The following is a 7,789-nucleotide window of genomic DNA, read 5'->3' on the forward strand; positions in this document are numbered from 1 at the left end:
TGGAAGAACCCTTCCTCAGCTTTGTGAATGAAGCTCTTCACAGCAGGGCCCCGAGGGCGCATTTAAAATCAACAGCACAGCGGGGAGCCCCGAAACTATCCCCTTAACCTTTGCAAATGCCTCCCCATTCACTCCGTTCCTCTCGACCATGGCTCTTTTGGGAAAAATTGCAGGCTCTGGGGGAACCGAGAATAAGAGGATTCTAATTAAATATTGTAATCAGTGGTGGCCACTATATAAACTAGATATGTTTTTCACTCTCCACCCAGAGTGGCAGAGAGCATGCGGGATGATACCGCCTCAAGATCCCCTTGTTTTGGCCATGGAAAAAGAAAAAAGGGACAGTGAAATTAAACCTAAGTGCTGCTGTTCCTCTTGCGACGTTGGTCAGTGTGTACCAGACAAGAAAAGATTCGGCACCAGGATACAGAGCAAGAATTAACAGGTATCTTTAAGCCCCACCGAGAAGACAGGAAAGTGTAGGTTCAGAAAGCTCAGAAACCGCCCCTGAAAGCCCAATTTCATCCCAAACACGACAAAACCAAGTTTTACAGGCACCACTCTGGGAAGCAGAAGGTCCAGAGGGAACTACGATGCTAATAAAGTGCCCTTCATTACGTCAGATCTAGAAGCCTGGAAGATGGTGATTCGGAGAAAACTCCATGAACAAACTCGCCAACAGTTTCAAGTTGACAAGCAGGTATTCTTTATTTCGGCGCCGGGAGACACGGGGGATAGCTCCTCCTAACGTGTGTCCCCGTATTGCTCTACAGGCCATCCTTATATGGTCACCGGGCATATTACATCATTTTCCAGAAAGTTTCCCGCATTCATACAAAAATGTGATGATGGTCTTTAAGGGTCGTTTACTTTTCCCAGCTTAATTAACATTACAGACATAGCAATCATCCTGTCCTTCTGCTTATGAGTTAAAGTGCTCCCATCCTGGTCATCAGCTAGTCCCAGATACTCCCCCCCAGGTCCTGTTTTCCATTCTGCTTTTCTCATACCTTTTGTACTGAGGTTCTGAGGACCTGAAACTAAGTCAACTACCTTCCGGCAAAACGGTTACTTTCCATTACAAAGCCATCAAACTTATAATTACTTAGAACTGATTACATTTTGCACCTCCTTGTAAAAAATGTAGCTAGAGATTATTGTAATCATCCAATCAATGTTACAAAATACTTACAGTTTCTAGTAAAGCAGCATAATCCAGACTGGAACCATATACAGTTACTATTAGAGACAATGACAGAAACAGAAAAACAATCTTAAAAACACCAGGTGATTTGGCTTTTATCCCTTACCAATAGAGCTAAGCATCTGCTTTTGTCCCTTATCAGTAGTCAATGCCTTGGCGTGTTAGGTACTTAGGACAGACAGAACCTTTTGTTTAAGCAAAGGAATTCCTTTAACCCCCTTGTACAACTTCTCTGTATTACCCCTCTGTACATTGGTTGTCTCTGTATAAGAACGAGCCAGCATAGACTGGTCAGCATTATATGCTGTTGAACAGGGCTCTTCAGAAACCCCTTCTGAGTTCTCAGATCGGCTCAGAGACGCAATGCGCCAACACATTCCACTAGATCCTAGTTCAGTGTCAACGCAGGAGTCACAGACAACGAGGAGACGATCAATGTGATCAAACGATTGCCAAACTTTATTAGATACAGTGCTCTTCTTATACCCTTACACCCTTATGTAACAGCATTGGATACTGAGCTCTAATTGGTTAGTCTAGAGGTTACTATCATTTACAAAGCTAATGTTTAGAACTTGTTATAACTGCGATTAAATACCTTACTCTAAAAATACAGTGGGAAACTACAACCTTGGCAGAGATTATTCTCTGCACGTTTTCAGTGGAAAATTACAGAGGCCTAACAAGACAACTGACCTTGCTTATGCCTGCCAAGAATCTCCTTACTTTACAGTAACAAGGCTCAGGGTATCGGGGTTGCTCACTACGTGGCCTTGGCTCTTTAAGAATTCCCACAGTTCAGAAGTGGGAATACAACAGCTTGTGTCCTTGTTCCTGGGCCAGTCAACCAGGGATATTAGGAGGAAACTGCAGAAACTGCGCCCAACAGAGGGAAGGAATTCAGAAGTATTGCTAGACAAGGCTTGGAGGGTGTTCAGCAATTGAGAAGAAGGATATGAACAGGGAATGTAAAGATTAGTAGCAGCTGTGGAAGAAGGGAGAAATAGAGAACAGAGACCGTAGTTAGGAAGACAACAATGTGCCCCGTGTTGAAAATCTGGACATTGGAAGAATGAATGCCCAAGAAACACAGAAAATCAAAATCAGCAGCGTAAAATAATCAAAAAAGATGTAGTGACACATGATACAAGGAGGCACAAAATGTAATCAGTAATGTAATGTAAATGTAATCAGTTCTTAAGTAATGATAAGTTTGATGGCTTTGTAATGAAAAGTAACCGTTTTGCCTGAAGGCAGTTTCAGGTCCTCAGAACCTCAGTACAAAAGGTGTGAGAAAAACAGAATGGAAAACGACCAGGGGGTGGGTAGCACCTGGGACTAGCTGATGGCCAGGATGGCAGCAGTTAAAACCTATTGATAAGTAAAAGAACAGGATGATTGCTATGTCTGTAATGTTAATTAAGCTGGGAACGACCATCACATTTTTGTATGAATGCGGGAAACTTTCTGGAAATGATGTAATATTCCCAGTGACCATATAAGGATGACCTGTAGAGCAATACGGGGACACACGTTAGGAGGAGCTATCCCCTGTGTCTCCCGGCGCCGTAATAAAGAATACCTGCTTGTCAACTTGAAACTGTTGGCGAGTTTGTTCATGGAGTTTTCTCCGAATCACACATATAACTATAGATGATTGATGAAGACTAGGGGAATCTTCCTTAGCGGATCCACTGGTTATAATAAAGCTAGGGGATAAAAAGGAAGAAGTAGAATTTTTAATAGATACAGGGGCAACATATTCGATTTTAAACAAGGCATTAATACCTGTGGGGGAAGAATACGTTACTGTAAAAGGGGTGACTGGCCACAGTGAAAAGGCTTACTTTTGCAGACCATTGAAGTATCAATTGGGAAAACAATGGGGCATTCATAAATTCATAAATGCCCAATTCCCCAAAGGCTTTCCTAGGGAGAGATTTATTAGAACAGTTAAGAGCAACTATTACCTTCAAAGAAGGCGAGATGCTTTAAAAGTAAATGACCAACAACACATAGAAATGTTGAGCCTAGGGCTGATCACACATCAAACAAAGGAAAAGGTCAGGGAAGACATGTTGTATCAGGTATTCCCAGGAGTATGGGCTACAGATATACCTGGAAGAGCCCAAACATGCACCCCTGATACAGATTAAACTCAAGGAAGGAAAACAGCCTGTTAGAGTCAAACAATACCCCTTAAAAAAGGAAGATAGGGAAGGAATCTGCCCAATAATTGAAAACTTTCTACAGTTAGGATTACTAAAGGAGTGCCAATCTGATTTTAACACCCCTATCTTACCTGTCCACAAACCTGACGGGTCGTATCAAGTGGTACAGGACTTGTGAGCTGTTAATAAAATCACTGAAGATCTCTACCCCGTGGTAGCAAATCCGTACACTTTGTTGACATGCTTAACACCAGAATTAACTTGGTTTACCGTTTTAGATCGCAAAGATTCCTTCCTTTGCTTCCCTCTCCATGAAGCCAGCCAGAAAATTTTCGCATTTGAATGGGAAAGCCCGAAGAGTGGGCACAAAACCCAACTCACATGGATGGTGTTGCCTCAAGGATTTAAGAATAGTCCTACCCTATTTGGAGAACAACTTGCAAAAGACGTAGAGTCCTGGGAGGTTCCACCAGAAGAAGGGAAGCTATAGCAGTACGTGTATGACATCCTAATTGCCACCTGGACAGAAGAAACCTGTGTTGCTTGGATGGTAAGCCTCTCAAATTTTCTAGGACTCCAGGTGTTGTATGGATTTAGTTAGCATGAGTCGGGCTTTTCTGGGAGAGGAAAAATACAAGGCCTTGGGGAGGTTAGCCAGGGACGGCGGTGGGGAAGTGAAACTGTAACGTTGAGACAAAAAACAGGATGTAAAACCGCAGTGTAAGGGTGTTGAGGTTAATGCTTAACATAAATAGATATGGTAACTTATATTAGGTAATTTTGTGTGAAGCCCAGTCAAAAGGTTGTTGGCAAGGCATGTTAACCAATCAGCGTGTAACCCATGTGCAGATATGTGTATAAAAGATTATGTCTGATGCTCAATAAACGGCAATCACTTGATCACATTGATCGTCTCTGTGTTGTCCATGACTCCCGTGTCAATGTCCAGGGATACAGGGTATGTAAGAGAAAGGCTCAGATAGTGAAACTGAAAGTAATTTACCTGGGTAATGAAATCAGCCAGACAACGAACTCTGGGACAAGGTCATAAGGAGGCAATATGTCAGACCCCAAAGCCCTGGATGATAAAAGAACTGTGAACCTTCCTGGGAATGACAGGATGGTGTAGGCTGTGGATCTGTAACTATGGATTGCTTGTAAAACCTCTACATGCACTCATTGCTAATGAAAACAGAGATCTCCAGTGGACAAAGGAGGCCACACTGGCTTTCACCAATTGAAGAGTGCTCTCATGTTGGCTCCAGCTTTGGGGCTCCCAGACGTGAGTAAACCATGCTTTTTATTTTCCCATGAAAAGCAAGGAATTGCCCTGGGAATACTAGCACAAAATTTCGGTCCATACTGACCAGCAGTGGCTTATTTTTCCAAACAACTAGATGCAGCACCCAAAGGATGGCCTGGATGTCTTAAGAGCTGTGGCAGCAGTCATGCTAAATATTCAAGAAGCAGTAAATTTACTCTGGGCAAGAAAATGACAGTGCTAATGTCTCATACAGTGTCTGCTGTGCTGGAAGTGCAAAGCGGGCACTGGCTTTCCCCTCAGAGGTTCCTGAAATATCAAGCCATCATGGTGGAATAAGATGATGTTGTAATAGTGGTAACTAACATTGTCAACCCAGCTTCTTTCCTCAGCGGAAACAAAGGAGAACCTGTGCACCATGGTTGCCTGGAAACCATTGAGGCCACATACTCCAGCCATCCAGACTTAAAGGATACCCCTTTAGATAATGCAGAAACCTGGTTTACTGATGGGAGCAGTTTTGTCATCAGTGGGAAACGACATGCTGGATATGCAGTCACCACCTGCAGAAAAGTAATAGAATCTGGACCCTTGACAATAAACACCTCTGCACAAGAAGTGGAACTGATTGCTCTGACTAGAGCCCTAGAACTGGTAAAAGGAAAAGCATAAACATTTGTACAAACTCAAGATATGCTCTTGGAGTTGTGCATGCACACGGCACCATTTGGAAGGAGAGAGGACTGTTGAACTCACAAGGGAAAAATATCAAACATGCACAAGAAATAATGAGACTGTTGGAAGGGGTCCAGCTACCTGAGAAGGTAGCAATCATGCACATTAAGGCACACCAAAAGGTGAGCTCAGAAATGGAAGAAGGAAATGAGCTGGCGGACAGAGAGGCAAAAAAAGTGGCAAGGGGTGAGATAATTACTGAAGGGGCTCTAATTTCTGATGGGAACATCTCCTTGAAAGGTAAGCCAAATTATAATAAGGAAGATCAAAACTTGATTACAGATCAGGATGGAACAGTCAATGAGGAGGGGTGGGCTCACACACCACAAGGGAAAATAATTGTTCCCTCATCTCTGTTATGATCCCTAGTGAGAAATGAACATCAAAAAAACACACTGGGCAATAGATGCCTTATATAAATATTTAATTAATAAAATTATGGCTAGAAACTTGTATGCTACCATTCAACAAGTAACTCACCAATGTGATCTTTGCCTCCAAACAAATCCTAAAAATACTCCTAAACCCAAAGTGGGCCAAATTGGGAAAGGTAATGGACTAGGACAACAGTGGCAAATTGACTTTACGGAACTGCCAAGAAAAGGGGGGTATAGACATTTGTTGGTACTGACAGATACATTTTCAGGTTGGCCAGAAGCCTTTCCTACTAGAAGTGCAAAGGCCCGAGAGGTAACAAAGGCATTACTACAATAAATAATACCATGCTATGGAGTTCCAGCCACCAAATCTTCAGATAGGGGACCACATTTTATTTCAAAAGTGGTACAACAAATTAGCAAACATTTAGGTATCGATTGACAACTTCATACTCCCTGCCACCCTCAGTCGAGTGGCCAAGTGGAGAAAATGAATCATTTAATCAAACAACAAATTGTGAAATTGGGCCAAGAAGCCAGTCTATCTTAGCCCCAGGCGCTTCCATTGGCCTTATTAAGAATTAGAACTAAACCAAAAACACGGGAAGGGTTGAGTCCCTTCAAAATACTATATGGGAGACCATATGAGACTCAACAGGAAACGTCTTCCCAAGTGGGAGAAGAGGCTATGAGCACTTATATAACAGAGTTAGGAAAGCAACTCAGAAAAACGGAAAAACATGTGGCTGGAACTCGAAGCAGGGGATTGGCTAGTTCAGTACATAATATCCAACCTGGGGACTATGTATATATAAAATCTTTTAAACCTACAGGAGAAGAGGACCTTGAGCTGAGGTGGAAGGGACCATTCCAGGTGTTACTACTTTCACTGATATCAAAGTAAAAGGACAGAACACTTGGATACATCATACTTGAGCTAAGAAAGCTCCAAGAACTCCTTGGAAAGCAATCCAGACTCAAAATGAACTGAAATTGAAGCTAATTCATGAAAAGTAATGTTGCAAACTATGTTCATGATAGATACCCTTGATACCCTTGACTAGATATATCCTACATGTAATGATTGCATTCTTTGGGCTTTAATACGATGTGATAAGTATAATAAGAATATTTGGATTCAAGCATCAACAATTTTCTTAGGCTGCTACACGTATGCATTTGAAACACCCCAAATAGCATATGAGTTAATGCAACTATTAATAAAAATTGGGTGTGAGACAGAAAAAGACATTTTAAAAGTCATAAAAATTCAGATAGAATTGTATACACAACTATGACAAGAGGCAGAAAGGATTGCTATAACACGATTGGAGTGTTCTAAACCTAAAAGAAAATTGAGAAGAAAATTATTATAATCATGGGAGTAATCATGACCTTCATGGCTGCACAGAGTCTCGATAGAGGATTACCATTATTAGGGACAGGTACAAAGGTTTGGCTCACCTGGGCAGATAAAACTGGCATTACCGATTTCTGTTTGACACTCACACAGGTGGGAAATCCATTTCAAACATACCTGATTGGAGTTCCCTATCTGAATCCTTCTGATTTCCATGGATGGATAAGGGATGATTCAGTCCTAAACATGACTATAAGAACCACTAAAATTAGTGGAACTGGATGGACAGCCACCTCCTCTCAAGTGTGTGGAATTATAAGAGGATTGAATCACTCAACCATTCCTGTACAAGAACTTAGACTCCTCGGATCTGACCAGGGTAAACAAAGTTGTGTAACCTTTAGTTCCTGGTCAGATGGAACCCCAGAAACTAAAGTAACCAGTGGAAAAGAATGGTATCATAATGTCACTTCATACTGCTTAGGATCTTCCCCTTCATTACCTTATAGAAGTACCATCCATAAGGCTTTACCCCCGGGATATTTCTTAAAATGTGGAGACCAAGCTTGTCCAGGGATACCCTCAAAACCCTTTGGGGGCCCATGCTATTTAGGAAAGTTATCTTTATTTGCAGCTTCAAAGAAACACATGATTCAGGACCTTAGAAACCACCTCTGTAGA

This window comes from Melopsittacus undulatus, chromosome 3, assembly GCF_012275295.1.
Source record: "Melopsittacus undulatus isolate bMelUnd1 chromosome 3, bMelUnd1.mat.Z, whole genome shotgun sequence".
NCBI classification, from domain to species: Eukaryota; Metazoa; Chordata; class Aves; order Psittaciformes; family Psittaculidae; genus Melopsittacus; species Melopsittacus undulatus.